This window comes from Parasteatoda tepidariorum, chromosome 11, assembly GCF_982258835.1.
Source record: "Parasteatoda tepidariorum strain Cologne lab strain chromosome 11, Ptep-v5.0, whole genome shotgun sequence".
Classification (NCBI taxonomy): Eukaryota; Metazoa; Arthropoda; class Arachnida; order Araneae; family Theridiidae; genus Parasteatoda; species Parasteatoda tepidariorum.
Window position 1 is genome coordinate 93135334 of NC_141765.1, and position 20475 is coordinate 93155808.

At 29.4% G+C, this 20475-nt stretch overlaps 1 long non-coding RNA gene across 1 annotated transcript in view; it reads right to left on the reverse strand.

Annotated features, from left to right (window-relative positions):
- The window catches only part of LOC147801894 (uncharacterized), a 203963-nt gene that overhangs the window by 40602 nt on the left and 142886 nt on the right, over window positions 1-20475 (reverse strand). Inside the window, exon 14 of the long non-coding RNA XR_015430533.1 lies at window positions 8833-8875. This is a non-coding gene — a long non-coding RNA (uncharacterized LOC147801894). The remainder of the gene's footprint in view (window positions 1-8832; window positions 8876-20475) is intronic.

The window sequence follows — 20475 nt, forward strand, 5'->3', positions numbered from 1 at the left end:
TAGTAGGGGTGCACAACCTTTTTGAGTGAAGGGCCCCATAGACAGCAGATTAACCTACGAAGGGTCGCAAGCCGAAGTACTTAGACAAACTTGTTTATTAATTGTAAGTAGTGTTTTCTATATAATCATTGTTCAAGGCACTAAATTCTCATCAGATAACTTTGTAATATGTTGGCATAAACTCAAATATTTTTGAACGTTTAAAAAAAAAACTTCAGAACTGATTACTTTGAAAATATAAGACAATCAGAATCAATTTTTCAGGAAAAAAATTAGACAAATTAAAATAATTAAAAACAATGTGAAAATTCATGTTTTTTATATCACATTACATAATACAAAAGTGCATTTGTTCATAAAATTAAATTCAAGAAAATAAATATTCTAGTTATTAAAAAAAATGCAAGTTAAATACTTTAATTTAAAGAAAGTTCATAAGGTTAAAAATGATTAAAATTAAAATAAAAACAACTTTTAGCTCAAAATAAGATTCAACGTTTATTAAGGAATATATTTAAATTTTAAAATATTTATTTTAACTAAATTATTAGAGGCGAGGGTTGAGAAAGGAAAAAAAAGAAAGAAAACATTAATTTTGAAGGAACTAATTTCCTTAATAGTAAAAAACTAACGAGATACTTGTTTACAACTTTTTGGGACCAATGCTTTTACATAACACTATTTAGAATTAATACTCATGTATTAAGAATAAATTAAAATTTACATTACTTCATGTTACTTACCTTGTTTACATTTTTTTACAGTTAAAATTTAATGATATACAAATCGTTTCCCAGCACATCATCATAATTGGCATAAAATGGCTGACGTAGGTAAAAAAATGGTTTAAAAAATTTCTTAATGCTTATCCTGCAAATTGCAAAATTTTCAAATAGTGTGATGGTTTTATCTACTTGATCATGTGATAGCTTTTTCGAACCATTAAGTGAAAATTTAATGATTTTGTTAAAATACTTTTCCTTAATTTTGAACAAGCCAAATTCTTTTTGGAAAACAGTCTTTCGACAGAAGCTATTATTATGAGCAGTATTAAACTTAAGGCAAATAACTTAACGAGTTTAGGAATCGATAACAGTAACAGCGTATGATTTTGTAAACGCCAAAATATGAATCGCGATTTGTGATTTTGAATCTCGTGAATACAAATCGCAAGGGATAATTTTTAGATCTCGTTAATGTGAATACGAAATGCGATTTTTAGATCGTGTGAATACGAATTGCGATGTGTGACTTTTATATTAGTTCCGATTCATGTGGCTTTTAGAATTAACGGCCAAAAAAATAAAATAAAATAAAAGTTCGAAAAAGTTCTTATTTTTGTGTTGAAATCGACACAGAGCAGTTAAGTTATTATTTTAATGAACGATTCAAAACTCGCGCGCCTTGAAACAATAGTAATAAAAATATCAGGAGTTTTTTAAACCGTGGGGAGAGTCGTAGAAAGAACTTCCCTAAAAACTATAAAAATCCCTTTATATTTACAATGAAATCGGCATAAATATAGCGCGTCAAAAAGAGATGTGTTTAAATGCTTGATTCGAAAATTAAAGTGTCGCAATAGCGTATAAAAGTATTGGGACTTTCTGAACCTTGAAGAAATGTGTAGCAATAATTGCCAAAGTAACGATTCGTAAATAATTTGATTCGCGATAAAATCGTCATAAATAAACCATGTTAAAAATGATTATCTAAAAGAGCGATTCGTTATTCGCTGTTCATAATAATATATCGTGCTAAAAATATCCAAAGTTTAAAACCCATGCGAAATGTGTCGCGATAATTTCAGAAAAAAGGATCAAAAGTCATTCAGATTTGAGATGAAGTTTGCGCAAATAAAGCATTTCATTATAAAGCATTTAATAATAAAGAATAATAGATAATAAAGCATATTTAGCTTTAATAAAGCATTTTCATTACTTTCAAGAACGTTAGTACTTAGTTCGATTTCATAAAAAAAATTGCGGTTTCCGTAACTGCGTGAAAATGGGTAGCAATAATTACGAAAAGTCATTGGATTTACGGTGAAATCGGCACACACGAAGGGCGTCAAAAATATTGGAATTTTTAAAACTATGCGTAAATCCGCAGCATTAACCATCGGAAAAAAAAACAATCGAAAAGCTACACTGGTTGAAATTGGGTACACCAAAAACTTTATTGCGCGATAAAAATACAATTTAGAAATAAAATCTATAAAAAATTTTTTTCATTTTGCTCAGGCTGCTGCCGCGGGTCGCACATCGAGAGCATGTTGTACCCCCTACTTCAGACAATTGAAATTAAATTTTGTTAAACGAGTGTATTATACAATTGCTCAATATATCCTTCAATTATGCTTTTTCGAAAGATGATTAGCATGCATTTGTCCGGTATTCCCTACAAAGCTCGTAAAGTAACTACATAGACACATTTGGGCATTAATTTCAAAATTAAAAAAACGTAAATATTTATAATTTAAAAGTTTATCAAATAATATAAAATTAAGAAGAGTTTTTAAGCAGCAATAAAAAAATGCATTAACAAAAAAATAATTGTGAAAATTTGCCTTTGAAATAAATGGAAAAGTATGCATTAAGCGTTTACTTGTGTGATTATTTAACAAATGCAGTTTTCTTGTAATTGAATGAGATATCTTTCTTATCCTACCACAAACACCACATTCAATTCAATTAACCCATTTTAGGCCAAGCATAGAAATTTCATAATATGTAGTATTATTTTCATTGAAATATACTTACATTGCATTCATTAAGACACAAAAAAAATGTCGTGTATAAATTTTTTATTTTATTTAAGAAATAAAATGGGGGGTATGATCAATATTTACCAAATCAATGAGCAAACCATTTAGTTGAATGCTTGCTTTTTTATGAATTTTTTTTATTTTATTTACTGACTTGCAACTTTAATCCGTAAGTAAAACATAATGATAAATTTTAAAAGGAATAATATACATTTTCAAAAAATTTCATTCGTCAATAAGAGTTTTAAGTTTTAAAAAGAACTTTAAAAGTTTAAAAATTTCTCAACAGAAAGTATTTACTCCAATTGAATTACTGTTAATTTTAGGAAGTCTTAAGAACCCTTGATAATAGCAGAAAAATGAAATTAGTGAAAAAAAATACGTCGCAATGTTAATAAAAAATATTTATTGAAATGATGCGTTTGCGCAACTTTGGCCGAAAATGGGTTGAAGTCAACTAAATCTTGAGCCCACGAAATTTAAATCAAAATTAAAAACAAAATTAAGACGATTAAAAGTGATAAAAAAATTGAAAAGCGAATTAAGGCAAATGAGAAGGATTGCGCTAGACTTATGAATGAACTGGTGCTTAGGACTTAAAGCGTTTTAACCAAAAATAGGTACCTATCAAAAATATTAAATATCTACTCTAAGATATAGCCGAACAGTAAATATTTTATGATAAAAAAATACCATTGTTTTTGAATCAGTAATAATTTCATAAACTATTAAAACCAAAATATCCCGATTAGCTGTCATTTCAATCAAGGGATTCATTTTGATCAGATTCATATTAATCAGTGGGATTTAATATGAAACAAAACTTCTTTTTTTCTTAATACTACACAGACATTCATAACTCTGACTGTGTAATTTAAAATACCATCATTATCACAGACACCTCTATACTGTAAGCAGTGCACACAAAAAATGAACTCCTTTAATAACTCCTGATTTAATGATCGGTTATTCGCCTTCAAAGATTCAATATTAATGGTTCGAAAGTCTACCTTTAAATAAGCTGATTATATAGAGAACCCGATATTTTAAGTTACAAAATCAGATGCGAAAACGCACTTTCTTACCTAACGTAGTATTCTTACGTAGAGCAGAGGTATTTTTTAAAAAGAAATTTAGATTTTTGACTGCCAAAATATGTGGGTATCCGTACTCTATTCCAGTTAATTTCGCAGGGGAACAATCAAAATTTAAGACTCATTCTTTGTATAATTCGCTAAATCTCGATAATTTTTTAAGCATAATGCACATAAATATAAAACTCATTTATCCGTAAATAATTACAAGTAAAGAATAATTTTAAATACCTTTTTATTATATTATTTAACAGCAGTTTAAAAATGTTTGAATTGTAAGGAATCTGGATTTTTACATAATTTTGAAGTATTTAATTTCAAATGACAAAATGCAAAATTTAAAGGAAATCGGTTGGAAAGTTATAGAGAAATAAAGTTCAACTATACATTTTTAAATGGATATCTCAAAAGTTTTTTCACCGATTTTATTCAAATATTTTTGCTATTTGAAATAATGTAAAATTGTAAAATGATTTGCATAACGTACAACTCAAAATTATTATTTTTAAATAAATTTATAATAAAAATAACCGATGAAATATATACGAATAGTTATTAATGCGAGAATTAAAATGAATAGTTATTAATACGATGCATACATCAAAATTTTTAAATTTCATGAAAATATGAAAATTTTGTTTCGTGGCCTCCCCACCCCAATGAAAAATTCCTGTGCCAACCTAAGATTTAATGGATCATCTTTATTTTTTAGAATATTAAATGTGATATACTAGTGTCACTTGAAATTAAATCATAGTTGATTTGAAAGTCTCAAAAATTCATTTAAATTTGTACTGTCTTAGAAGTTTGAAACAAACTGCGAACCTATGATTAATCAGGATTAATCATGTTTTTGCGCTTAGTTAGTTCTCTTCCATTTATAGTGAAAATACATTTATTTAATTTACGTTATGAATCACATAATAAATAGAAAATAAAATATTTTCTGACAATTATTTACCTTCTTTATTCATAATTTTATTTAAAATTAAAATTCTATCTTTAAGTCAAAAATTAAGATTTCGTAATACCTTATCAAGTTATCGATATCAATTAAGAAATGTCATGTGTTAGAATCGATTTAAGATTATTGGAAACAAAAAATGTGAATAGGAAATATTAGGTTCGAATCCCAGCGATGGCTGGTCGATATGAATTCCGCACCCGGCTCGCGCCGACCACAGTGCTGACGTAAAATATCCTCAGCGGTAGATGGATCATGGGTTAGAATTCTCTTGCTGTCACGCTAATCGTGTGGGGTTCTCGTGGTTTTCCTTTCCATGTAACGCTATTGCGGGTTAGTTCCATTAAAATGTCCTCCACGAAGGCAAATTTCTCCCAATACTCGATCCAGAAGATCCTTGTTAACTGGATTGGGTTCAATATTACAAGGCTACGGAGTTTAATATTAGTAGACTTAAGCCCATAATTGAGTCTTCTGTTCAAAGACAGTTATAAAATAATATAAAATATTAAAAAAAAAATCTTATAGAATATGTATGACAAAATTACTGTGCAGAAGTTTGCTTAAGGGTTTTTTTAAAAGCATTTTCTTTTATTTATGTCAAATAATTTGTTTGTATGCCTGTACTTTATTCAAGTTATTTTGCTATTAAACGAAGTCGGTAAAATATTTTTTTTTTACACGAGTGTGAAGTACTAACAGCCAATTTACACTGGATTTCGTACATTGATTGGTAAATGAAGTATTTTGTATCAAATGTCAATTTTGCATTCTTAATTTTATTTTAAGCAATTGGAATTGATTTACAATAAAAGCATGGTTGAAATTCTATTTAAACAATATTAGCAACAACCATGTAAGCATTAAAAATAATTCAACCGGAAAAAAATCTTTCAAAAATCATGTTTCAAATTTATTTTCGTAATTTTTGAAGTTTTAAAAAAACAATTTCAATTACATAATCCTTGTCAATAAACCAGCAAATTTAAAACATAAATTACAATTTCAACAATATTCAAACTTTAAAAAAGTAAAATATAAAAATCATACTTTGTTTTTTTTTACTACTTTAGTAGTAATACTTTTTTTTTACGCCGCACTTTAAATAGTTTAAACTACCTATGATATAAACACACACAAAAAACTGCTATTGTGATTGTATATTTATTTTTAAAAAAAATTGTATGAATTTTATTTTGCAAAATGCATTTTTGGTTACATATTTTAGCTAATAAAAGCATAAAATTTAAAAATGCAACTTTCGTGTTTAGTTTATTATCCTGAATTAATTCAATATTATGCTTAAGAAAAATTTTTATAAATGAATAAGTATTTATTTTTTGCTGTTTTTCAGAGAGAAGGTTGAAAAATAAGGAAAAAGGTAAGCAAAAGTAAATAAATGAAGGGTTAAGAATTATTTGCATCTCTAGTAAAAAACTTAAGATTCTGTTGTTGTTGTTGTTCCCGTCAAGTAACATTTTTTCTCTTTCTCACTCTGGTTGAACGTAGAAGTAACGACGCGCATGCGCACTGCTTAAAACAAAAAAGAAAAAGAACTGAATTTTAATCGTCAGTCGATATGTAGAATTTCATGTAGCTGTTGAGCTTTAATTTGAAATGTAAACACTTTCTTTTCTTTTATTAAATATTCAAAATATTCTTAGATTTGACTGTTGAATTAGAATTGCGTCGATTTCCTCTTAATAGAATTTTTAGACCTACATTGATCACTTCTTAATAAAATTTCTAGAATTAGATTTATAGATGAACCACCGTTAGCAGTTGTTTCTTATGCCACTTGCCAATACCAGCAAGCCTGCTTGGTGAAAGTAAGTGAATTTAGGGCAAAAGTGCGTCTCTTGTGCTTCTGTGGCGCCATCTATGGCCAAAAATACGAAGTCAGTCACACGCACGTCATAGCCCATTTACAGGGCGGACCCATTCATATATCCATTTATTCATCCACAGATCGTATTTTTGACCTGAACCAGAGAACGATCAATCTCCAATTCATTTTTTGTATTTTGTAACCGTCGTTGAACAGCCGATCCAGTTTTTTGATTTACAACTACTAATGTTCAACTCCGTAGCCTTGTAATTTGAATCAATCCAGTGAAAAGGAAACTCCCGGATCAGTACTTCCAGAGGTATGATTTGTTTTTTGAATATAAAAGACTTTGTGACCCGACAGATATAACGAGCACCAGTCACCATTTACTATATGGGAAGTCTTCGGCAGGTGGTGATTTAACCCACGACCTCTTGGACATGGGCCCAACGCCTTATTAACCAGACTAACCTGGCTTTACTTAAAATTATCTTAAATATTCCCATTTCCTATTTCGGATCAAAATTTCAGGTGAAAGAATACCAAAAAAGATTTTACGTATGTATACATATTTCTTATATATAAACCAGTATACTTTTAATAAAAAATGACATTGAATAAAAATAGTAATTTTTGAATAAAAATTCTCAAACCAAATGTCCTTCTCTGTTTGCATTATATCAAAAACTTTACCCATTTTTGTCAAAAATAAGATTAGAATAAAACAACTTTGTGAACAACATCGCTTAACCTTATGACAAATTTTGGTTCAGTTAAATCCTCTTGTCCAGAAAGTGAATTTTAACGTCATAATCAATCCCGCCTCTTTTTGAGTCACGTGAAGACATTTTAAGCTAATTTTGAGTTATAATTTTAATAAATTCAGATTAATTTTGAAGAATGATCAGTTGATTTTTGAAAGTTTTTAGTTATAGACTAGTTAAAATAATCAACATTACTCGATTACCCTACGCATGCAGGTTGCTCGTTCGTAATATTAATTTTACCTCTTTGAGTATTCCGCTATATCACAAGAACTTTTAACGAAAATTAAAAAATTTTTGTGCAAAATTATAAATTTTTTTATCTATAGATAAATCCAAGTCAAAATTTTAATAATTATTTATTATAAACTTTATAGTTATTTTATTCCATAAAAATTAATTAAAAATTATAATAAAAATTTATTTTATTTAATAAAAGCCGAAAAAAATTGAATTGTAAGGTTTACATTTTAGCATCGTTTTCATTAATCTAAATTAAAATGGCGAAATACAAAATTTGGTAAAATCAGACAAATAGTTTCTGAGAAATTGAATTCTGAAAAAGTCGTTTTTTTCAAAACTGCGTAAGTCTTATGTGTAAGAATTAATTTCTCAGTAAGTATTCGGACGATATCTTTCAAATTTCGTATTTCACCATTTAAAATTGCAAATTGATGCAAAGCTTGTATACGAATTCAATTTTCTTTACTACTACTAAATAAAATAATAAAAGATAAGTATTTACTGAGAGTTTTATTTTGCTTGAAATTATTTCTGGATAAACGAAGCTCGTGTGAAGCTTTGTGTGAAAAATCTTTCAATTCGCTTAAAAAGTTCAAGCTATGATGAAATACGCAAAAAGTAAAGTTAATATTAAGGGGTCCATATTCAGGACCACTCTCCTGTTTTAACCACTAAAATCTTATTTCTCAGATTGCGGCTACCTACTATTCGAATCCGCCAAGAAAATGATATGTCTATTCAGAGAAAGTACGCTTTTGTGTCTGATTTCGTAACTTAAAATATAGTTTGCACAAATTAATAAACACATATAACCCCTTCGAAGCATTCAGATTGAGCCCTAGAACGTGAAGATCCAATCATTAGATCAAAAATTATTTATGTTAATCCATTAATATATATATATATATATATATATATATATATATATATATATATATATATATATATATATATATATATATATATATATATATATATATATATATATATATATTGCGTACTGCAAATCAAAATTCTTGTTTACACAACAGAAGTTTCCATTTGTGTTGCATTTTTGAAAGAAAAAAAAATCCAGCAAATGAAACAGGTAGCAACAGGCATTAAAAAATTTACATTTTTGGACAAAACACGTGGAAGATTTCAAAATTGAAAAGACAAGAGAATTATAATGTTACCTGTATTTTGTTGTACTAGCTCAATTGACATTATAACTCTTTCCTGCAAGAAAAACAGTTGCTTTAGCAAACCATAGTTCAAAAAAAAAGAAAGAAAAAAACAGCAGTATAAATAGTACAATCAAAAAGGCAGGGCATGTAATGACTCCTTCCAGGGTTGAGAAAAATTTAGACCAGACGTAACCCCCTATGTGTTTTTCAAATTCCGATACTTTGATTAAGACATTATATAAGATATTATAAAACACATACTCCATATTTATCAAATTACACTCTCACTGCGTAAAATTTTAATCGAAAAACCATATAGTTTTTCATTTGCTTTTATAACCCTTTTATTGACAATTTTTTTCTTTCGGTTTTTCATACTTCAAATATCACATTTAAGTAATCGCTTTTCTTTCATTGTACCAACTTCATCGCAGAATTCATTACAATTTCAAATTTAATTTGGCAACTAATTTTTTTCAAAAATGGTTAAGTTTTAATTCAGAAATTTTGATGTGATGATGATGATGATGTGACGCTTCGAAATTGAGTGCTGACCATATTCTGACATGCTAAAAACACGAAAGGAATCTAAGAAAGAATCTTTAAAGAATATTAAAGAATCTTTTGACCATTTTCACATGGTAATAAAACTTATTACGACACTCAGGGACATACTTAAGGTCTTAAGCGACTCCGGGCGAAACGTTGAGGCATTTTATCATGGTTAATAAATATCAGATTTCGTTTAACAAGGTATAAATTAAGCGTAAGAATTTTTTATTCCAATTATTTTTTTTTACTTTTTAAAACTGTTTTCGTATTTAATGGTCAAAAATCTGACAAAATGCATAAATAGTTTTTAATACTATTTAACTAAAATTCGTAACTGTAATAATAATAAAAAAAGTTTATTATTTATTCTCTACAAACTAATTACTGAATAAATAAGCTTACTTAGGCAGTTATTTTTTTTCCAAATAAAACTCAAAACATTAAACTGGATGCGTAGCTAGATTTTCCACCAAAAAACAAGCACCTTCTAAGTTCTTTTTAAGCACACAAAGAACATTTTTTATGACTTTCCAAAAAAAGAAAATCATAGTTAGGATCTGTGCAGTAATATTTTTTCCCTATCGTTTTAAGTTCTTAATTTATAAACATAAAATTAATAAAATTCAAAAACATTTTCAAAGACTTTACATAATCATAATAAAATAACTAGTTTCTGATAAATATTGCAGAGAAAATTGTGAAAATCATGCAGTTTTTGTAATTTAGAACGACAATCGACACAGCAAAGGAAAAAAAAATCTTTATAAAAGATAGAAAATTAAGCACTTATCACAAATCCTGAATAAAAAAAGCACCTTTAAGGGCTTTTACAATACTCAAATAAAAAATAAGCACCTTTAAGCACTTTTTAAAAACGCTACACCCCCTGTTAAAGAATGACAAAGACAGAGAACCAACTTGTCGAATGAAAAGTTAATGAATTTAGATGAGAAAACCTTTTTAAATAGAAATTATTCTTTTAGAACACGTCTTTATTCCTTATTTACAAGCATTGATAGTCTAACTAAGCATTCCATAAATTTTATAATTAATTAATCATTTTAAATAAATGTATATAAAATGAAATGGACACAAATGAAATATATTTATTGCTAATGAAGCGGCAAATTAGTTTTCACACTGCAATGAGTGCTTTAAAATATGAAATGAATAATGAAAATTTATAATTCAAAAGTTACATTCTTATCCACTTTTAAGCTTTTGAACAAAACAGAAAAAATTTTGTTTTTTAATTTATTAACTTATTCCTTTGGGGTGCTCGGCACTATCTCCAGTTTAAGCCTGTAATAATGTTTATTCTTTTCTTAAAGTTACAGTCCCAGGAAAGCACTGTAGTGTTTTAATAATTACATGTCCTGCACGAGTTTGTATGCAATAATTATATATTTAAATTTACATGTGATGAGTTTTTATTCCGGAAATCTTTATATACTTTCTATTTGTATTTATTTTCAATGTATTACATTACAATGTTAACCGATTGATACACGACCGTAAACAAGTGCAAACCGGTTTCAGTCGTGTTATCGCTTGCGTCAGTTGCGGTTGTGTTTCTGTGACTTTATGTGCTGTACTTATAGGATTTACAGTTTTGTAATACGCAGTTATTTGCTTATTTTGTGCAGTGTTTATATAATAAATCGAAAAACTTCAATCACGTGTAAAGAAAAAAAAAGGCCGAGATAGCCTTTAGGTAGGGCACTGGGCCCACGTCCAAGAGTTCGTGGGTTCCATCCCGACCGGCCGAACATTCCTTGTGCTGTAAATGGCGACCGATGCACGTTAAATCTGTGGAGTCGCAAAGTCCTCCATGTTCCCATAACAAATAAATACCTCTGGGGGTTCTGATCCAGGAGTTTCCTTGTCTTCTGGATTGGGTTCAAAATGACAAGGCTACGGAGTTAAATGTTAGCAATGGTTAACCCAAAATCGGGTCTGCTGTTCAACGACGGATATAAAATAAAATAAAGTCACTCGTGGAAAAAAAAAGGCGATGTAAAAAAGCTAAAGTAAAGGCCCTCGTGAATGCTAAAATATTTTCAAGCCTCGAAATATCACGAAGATTGAAGGTTTCTGAAGTTAGCGAACGACGCATAGAAAAGAAAATTGAGTCAGGAGACCAATTTAGGCCGAAAAGAAAGAAAAGATGCGGCAGAATCTTATAGTGCGTCGAATAATTTAGCTAAAGACTGTATACTTATATTTTGAATAAATTGAATAAACAATTTTGAATAAATTGTTTAAACTTTTATGTTCTCTTCAGTGGCTCGCTTAAAGCAATCTTTTTGGGAAAATTATTCGAATTATTAGATTGCATACCCTCCAACTGCTACGGAATTTCCGTAGTTTCAGAAATCTTCTTTTCAGACGGTAGCAAAATTAATGTCTTAATATTTTAAAAAAATAAATTTTAGCGTAATTTGTCCACTATTACTTATAAAAGTGCAGGCCATAGGGCTAGATTCTTAAGTTCTGATAAAAGTTTTATGAGAGTTCCATTTGCTTTAAAAATTTCTACTTTGATTCGCTACCACTAGAAAGAATTATTTTCAAAATCCTCATAAGTTGGAGGGTATGAGATTGTATAATACGTGGCGACGATTCAAGTTGGTTTTAATGGTCTTTCGTTTTGTTTAAATATGCAATTTGTTCCCCTTAATAACTAAGTTTTTCGTTGTTAGTATTAATTGTAATAGAAATTTATTTCTAAAATTTAAATACGTGTCAAAATTGCGTTAGCACATGAATTAGTTTAATTTGCTTAAACTTTTTATTATTTTAAGTTGAACATGACAAACGAAATTGTGCAGAATCTTTCTGAATCTCTATTTGCATGTATACTTTTTAAACTACCACTAACATGGAAGAATAATATCAAACTTTGGTTTGTTAAGGAATTTTGATTTATCAGGAATTACTAACGACCAAACGAAATATAGCAATATTATAGCAGCTATAGACACAGACTTAAACGGCAGTTTCAGATATTTTGTTTCATCTTCCAGCTGCTAACAAATATAATACTCTTATAGGAAGTCTTATTGCGGAATTTATAGACTCTGAAAATAAACAAATTCTCAAACTTCTTTCTGCATTATAATTATCGGTCGAAAAAACGTCGCAAATGCAAACGCTGAATGATACGGTACGAAAAAAACGGATCATCCTGAATAATATTTGATGTAAAAATCGATTTTCACGATTGTGATTTGTAATTGCGACAATATCTTTCTCGTGTTGTTGCTACCCAGTCTCGATCACACGCAACGTGACGCTGCACACACTGATAAAAGCAACCGAGGAGTGATCAAACACACTACCATGATATTAAAACATCTCTCATAAGCAGCGCTCAAAAAAAGCGCTCCCGGCCTCTCATAAAAACAGCAATGAATCATACAGCGATATCCATTGATAGAATTCTATCCAAAATGACATTCTGGTGTAAGAGTAATGAAGCACTACGATTATTCAATACCAATTTACTAGTATATAACACCGTTCATCAACCTTCTTCGGTCCGGTCTAAGTTTGACAATTTTACCAGGGCCCACTAAAGGAGGGAGTAGCTACAGTTCGTTCACCAGGAACTGGCACTTGGCTCCACCGATTCTGACGAAGAGTTTATTCCGGCGCAGGCATAAGAGGAGAAAAGTCTCCGCGCTTGGAATTGAGACAACCCTTAATGCATGCCAAACGTAAAGGGTGAATTCTTTTTCAGTCACTTACTTCGCTTCATCATCTATAATTCTACCTTTCGTTACTCTAATGAAATATATTACAGCAAAATGTCTCAAAAAGGACAAACTATAGACTTAAAAGAGAAAAATATCATGAAATTTATGAAATATTTAATGTTAATAAAATGCACGTAAAGATTGCTAAATAAATATTTTTGTCATCCGATTGCCAACTAGCAAGCTTGGTCAGGATTGTTCATTTCCTTTTCCCAAAGATAGAGAAATAGTATCGTCGGATACCACGTGATGAAGGCGGAAACAACTGCCAACTCCTGGTGAATGATCTATTATCCGGATATAATATCTAATTAGAATATCTAATAAGTTTTAGTTCATAAAACAGTTAGCTCCTAGCATTACAATCTTATGAAACTTTCTTTTTCTTCTCGAAAAGATAAATTATAAAAACACAATTGTTTCATAATCAGCATTCATATAAAATAAATGAAACAGTCTTGCTCTAGCGCCTTCTTAAAAGATTGTAAAAATTTCCATTATTCGGAATTATTTTGCGTAAGCAAAGTAGTTCTATCAATTATAATATATTAATAATAAGAATATTTAATACATAATATAATACATTTTTTTAATCATGCGTTTTAATATTTACTTGCAATAGTTTTTATTCGCATTTTGCATTGATTAATTAATCTTTTTTAAAAATAAGTTGTGACATTTTGTTCGATACTAAACATTTAAAATGAATTGATTCATTTGGTGGTAAGCAAATATTTGCATCAATTCAGTATTTGTATTTATACTTTGCATGTAATCTTCGCATTGGGCAACAAATTGATTTATTTAATAAATTAGAGTTAAATTATGCACGCATGGTTTTATTTTTAGTCCCAGAATTTTGTACTTATTTTTCATTTTAAAAATTAAACGTAAATTTTTATCATTGCATATTGAAAATTTAAACAATTTTGTTACATTAAATAAATAATCTCAGGAAACTAAAGCGGCAAAATATTACTCGATTAAAAACTTTGTTCGCCTCGAAAAATATTCAAACAAGAAATAACAGTATACATGTTTCAAACACTCAAAAACAGGCGCCCATTTTCAAAACTTGCCAGATGTGAATCGGAAGAAACAAAAGGGATTTGAATTATAAAACGAAGAGCTGCTTATGAAAAATGGAATGAATAGCAGGAAGATACAAAAGTTAAAAAAAACCACAGAAGCCAAAAGAAAAAGAAAGAAATAAAAAAAGATACCCTGACCATTTTTCCACCACTGTTTCTCATAAGCGTATAGCCGTGTTTTTGCCACCTCATATTAATTTTATTCACCATAATTGTCATAACATTTCTGCATTCCATATTTCCGTTTTGCACACATTTAACATTTACAACCTTCTAACTTTACTTAACTTACCATCTTCCGCTCGTTTGATGTTGACAGTGGATTTAATCGCTTCTATAGTGGGTTCATCTTGGCTAAACTAACTAGACTCAAACCTCTTCAAATCCTTACAGAGATCTTTCTTTAAGAACTTAACAGTTTTTTCCCCGTTCGTTATAAAATTAGGCCTTTTAACAAAAACCAAATTTAGATCTCTTACAGATTCTATTAGCTTTAATGATCACTGTGGTATTTACTACATTCATTGTCAGTGAGAGATTGGCTATATCGGATAAACTAGACGCGCTTTAAAATTTAGACTTAAAGAAACATAATTGCCTGCTATCAAAACATCATCCATTGCAGCAAACTGTTGGAATTATGGGCATAAATTCAATTTCGACGATGTCGAAATTATTTCCATCACTGCCACATAAGCTCATCTTGGAATCTTATTTTATTCAAATAAATGCTTATTCCCCTCTCAACGATATCAGATCCTCACCACTTCTCCATAACGAGTGGAAATGCATTTTACCTTGATTTGTCTCTCACGGTCACTGTGGTTTCTCTTGTTCTGTGGATCTTTTATCTCTCTCGAGTACTGTGGTTTTTTTCTAGCTCTGTTTCTCACTTTTATTTTTTCCATTTTTCGTGGACAACTTTTTGTTTTATTTTAAACTTACGTTTCTTATCATTCACGTTCGGCTTGTCTTGAAAACGGGCGCCTGCTTTGAGCGCTTGAAACATGCCGACTGTTATTTCCCATTAATATGTTTTTTGAAGCGAACGAAATTTTTAATCTTGTAAAATCTTTGTTATAATTCAAAAATGGAAAGTTCACATTACTTTTAACTATATAATAATGCATAAAAAAAGTTTGATAAATAATTAGCCGAAAATACGTCTTCACTCAATTTATTTTATAACAAATGAGCATCTTCAAATTATATTAGTAGGGGTGCACAATCTTTTTGAACGAAGGGCCACATGGACAGCAGATTAACCAACGAAGAGCTGCAAGCCAAAGTACTTAGACAAACATGTTTAGTAATTGTAAGTAGTGATTACTATATAAACATCATTGTTCAAGGCACTAAATTATTTTTATCAGTTAACCGTGTAATAATACGTTGGTATAAAATTAAATATTTTTAAACGTTTAAAATAAAAATAGAAACATTGAAATTGATTACTTAGAAAATAAAATACAATCAGAATAAACTTATCAGGAAAAAAATTCAGATTAAATTAAAATAATTAAAAACAATGGGAATATTCATGTTTGTTTTAATCACATTATATAATACTTAAGTCCATTTAATCATAAATTTTAACATAAAAAATTTGTTCAGTGAATTCAATTAAAAAAAAAATTAATATTCTAGTTATCAACATTAATGAAAATTAAATACTTTGATTTAAAGAAAGTTCTTAGCGTTAAAAATGATTAAAATTGAAACCCTTGCAGCTTAAAATAAGATTCAACATTTATTAAGGAATATACTTAAACTTTGAAAGATTTATTTTTGGCTGAGAAAGGGGCAAAGGGCTGAGAAAGGAGAGAAAGGAAAGAAAGAAAACATTAATTTTGAAGGAACTATTTCCTTAATAAATAAAAAAACTATAAGATACTTGCTTACAATTCCTCATGACCCATACTTTTTAAACATAACACTATTAACAATTAATTCACGTGTGTTAGCAATAAATTAAAATTTGCATTACTTTATGATACCTAAATTTATTATTTTTTTACAGTTAAAATTTAATGATATACAAATCATTTCTCTGTATATAATTATAAATGATGTAAAATGGTTAAAAAATTTTCTTAATGGCATATTCCACAATTTGAAACATTTTAAAATATTGTGATGGTTTGATCTACTTGATCATGTGATAGCTTTTTCGGGTTATTAAATGAAAATTTAATGATTTTGTTTAAAGACTGCTCCCTAACCTTGAACATGACAAATTCATTTATACAGAAGCTGTTGTGGTCAGTATTAATTTTAGGGCATATAACTTAATTAGTTTGGGAATTTGTCCCATATGGAGCTCTTCCTTTCCAGATTTTTAAATTGCGAGAATACGAATCGAGATATGTGATTTTCAAATTGCGAGAAGACTCACAATGTATATTTTTTAAAACGTGTAAACATGAATAGCGATATGTGGTTTTTAAATCACGTGAATATAAATCGTGGTGTGTGATTTTTGAATTGCGAGAAGAGTAATAACGTATGATTTTTTAAACGCTAAAATATGAATCGCGATTTGTGATTTTAAATCTCAAGAATACGAATCGCGATAGATGATTTTTAATGTTAGTATGAAATCTCGTTAATGTTAATATGAAATGCAATTTTCAGACCGCGAGAATACGAATTACGATGTGTGACTTTTAAATTGCGACTGTCAAAAAATAAACGTGCGAAAAAATACTTATATTTGGGTTGATATCGACACAGAGCAAGTGAGTGATTAATTTAATGCACGATTCAAAACTCGCATGCCGTGAAAATATAGTGATAAAGATATGAGGATGTTTTGAACCGTGGGGAAAGGCGTAGGTTCCCATCTTAAATAAAAAGGGATTTTAATAGTTATAACTACCGAAAAAAACTATTAAAATCCTTTTATATTTACGATGAAATCGGCATAACTAGCGTCAAAAAGTAATTTATTTAAATGCCCGGGATTCGCGTAAAAAATATTAGGACGTTCGAAACCTTGTTGAAATGTGTAGCAATAATAATTGCCAAAATAACGATTCATAAATAATTTGATTTGCGATAAAATCGTCACAAATAAACCACTTCAAAAAATGGTTAGCTCAATGAGTGAATCGTTACTCGCAATTCACAATAATGTCGTGCTAAAAATATCGCGATTTTGAAAACTAGCAATAACTGCCGAAAAAATGATCAAAAGTCATTTAGATTTACGATGCTGTTTACTCAATTAAAGCGTCTCATAACTTTCAAAACGTTCGAACATATTTCGATTTCATAAAAAAAAAAATATCGAGATTTCAGAAACTACGTGAAAATGGGTAGCAATAATTATCGAAAAGTCATTGAATTTTCGACGAAATCACCACACACGAAGAGGGTCAATAATAATGTCGAATTAATATATTGGGATTTACAAAACTATGCGTATATCCGTAGCATTAACCATTGAGAAACTACATTGGTTGAGATTTTGTGCATCAAAAATTTGATTGCGCAATATTATTTTATTTTAAATTCGTCGTAGAACATCCGACCCAGTTTTTTGGGTTCACGACTACTAATCTTCAACTCCTAATTTCGAACCAATCCAGAAGACAAGGAAACTCCTGGATCAGTACCCCCAGAGGTTTGATTTGTTATGGGAACATGAAGGATTTTGTGACTCGACAGATTTAATGTGCATCAGTAACCATTGTAGGCTGGGATCGAACCCAAGAACTCTTTGAAATGGGCCCAGTGCCCTACCAACCAGGCTATCCCAGCCTGATTGCGTAGTTTAAAATTTCCGAACTTTTCTTTATTTTTTAAAATTGCTAATTTTTAAAATTATGTTTAGGTTGCTGCCGCAGGCTATACATACGGCTGTACAGGTCGTATGCTGTGCCCCTCTACTTAAAACAATTAAAAATAATTTTTTTTAAATGATTTGGTCAGACATTTGCTCAATATATCCTTCAATGATGTTTATTTTTAAAGATCAAGTGCCATTGCCTGGATTACATTTGTCCGGTATACCATTACAATGCACGTGAAGTAACTACATAGCCCCGTTTGGGCAATACTTTCAAAATTAAAAAAAACTGAAATATTTATAATTTCAACGCTCAATAAATATAAATTTATGAAGAGTTTTTAAGCAGCAATAAAAAAATACATTGCCAAAAAAGTATTATGTTTCCCCAATTGTGACAATTTTCTTTTGAAATAAATTGAAAAGTATGCATTAAAGTTTGCTTGTGTGATTATTTAACAAATGAAGATTTCTTTTAACTGAATGAGACATTTCTTCTTATCCTACCACAAACACCACATTCAATTCTCCTATTTTAGGCCAAGCATAGAAATTATATAAAATGTGGTGTTATTTTCATTGAACTATGCTTACATTACATTCATTAAGACACAAAAAAATTTCATGCATGAATTTTTTTTTAAGAAATAGAATGGGGCGTATAGGCACCCATTCACCAAAACAATGAACAAACCATTTAGCTGAATGCTTGTTTTTTATGAATTTTTTTTATTTTATTTACTGACTTGCAACTTTAATCCATCATAAAAACATAATGATAAATCTCAAATGGAATAATTATGCATTTTCAAAAAATTTCATTTGTCATTTAACGTTTTAAGTTAAAAGAAAACTTCAATAGCATAAAAAATTTTCTCAGCAGAAAGTGTTCACTCCAATTGAATTATTGTTAGTTTTTGGGTGTCTTAACAGCCTTTGACAATTGCAGAAAAATAAAATTAGTGAAAAAAATACCCCACAATGTTAATAAAAAAATATTTATTGAAATGGCGCGTATGCTCAACTTTGGCCGAAAATGGGTTAAAATGAAGTGAATCTAAAATTAGACCACACGAAATTTTAGATAAGAGTAAAAACAAAATTAAGACGATTAAAAGTGATAAAAAAATTGAAAAGCGAATTAAGGCAAATAAGAAGGACTGCGTTAGACTTTAGAATGAACTGGCCCTTAGTACTTAAAACTTTTTTACCAATAAAATAGGTCCCTATCAAATATAATATTAAACTTCCACTTTAAGATATACACGAAAAGTGAATAATTTATGATAAATATAAAAATACCGTTGTTTTTGAATCAGTAATAATTTCATAAGATATTGAAACTGAAATATCTAGATTAGTTGTAATATTAATGAAGAGATTCATATTAATCAAGGGATTCATATTAATCAGATTCATATTAATCAAATGCTTCATATTCATCAGATTCATATTAAGATAATTTTATTTTAGTCTGGGCAAATATGAATTTCAAAATGCCGTTTAAAAGCAAAAGTAGAATAATTTATATCTTTCTTTTCAGCACTAGTCACTTTATATCTTAGTTAACTAATCAATTATGCTTTCTTGGGCGCTTTCTGAGAACAGCTTTATTTAAATAAAGGATTTAAAACTTCCAACACTGGATTAAATGAATCAAAACTCCGACCCAAATCGGCTCAGGTACGACCTATAATAACGAGAAATATATGAACAAAGTGCTTTATTATTATTATTTTTTTTTATAGTTATAATATACTTCCGATATTATTATGTTATAAAAGGATACGAATTCCACTTTTGTATGCATCAAAATTACTAAGTATTTAAATTATTAAATCAGAATACATATTAACTATTTTTTCGTTACATAAATTTACTTTAAAATAATTAGTATAACAATGAATTAGTATAGTTATGTGGTGACTAGTGCACGCTAAATCTGTTGGGTGACAAAGTCCTCCATGTTCCGTTAACAAATTATGTCTTTGAGGATTGGAGATTGATCGTTCTCTAGTTCCGGTCAAAATTACGTCCTGTAGATGATTGATTGAATGGATGGATGTATGAATGGGTTCGCTCTATAAGTGGGTGTGACGTATGGGCGTGGCAGTTGTCGAATTCTTGGCCATAGATGCCGAAACTGGAGAACAAGATCACACCCCCAGTGCCTTAATGGCTACGACAATAACAAAAATAATAGTTATCTATAAAAATGAAATTGAAATGCCTGCTCTATGGTAAATAATGGCTACATGATAAATAATGCTATATGATAAATAATGGCTGCCATATGCTATATCTAATGCCACTTACCAATGTCAGCAAGCCTGCTTAGTGTAACTAAGCTAATGTAAGGAAGAAGTGCTTCAGTGACGCCATCTCTGGCCAAAACTGTGAATTCAATGACACACACGTCACAGCCTATTACAGGGCGGACACATTCATATATCCACTTATT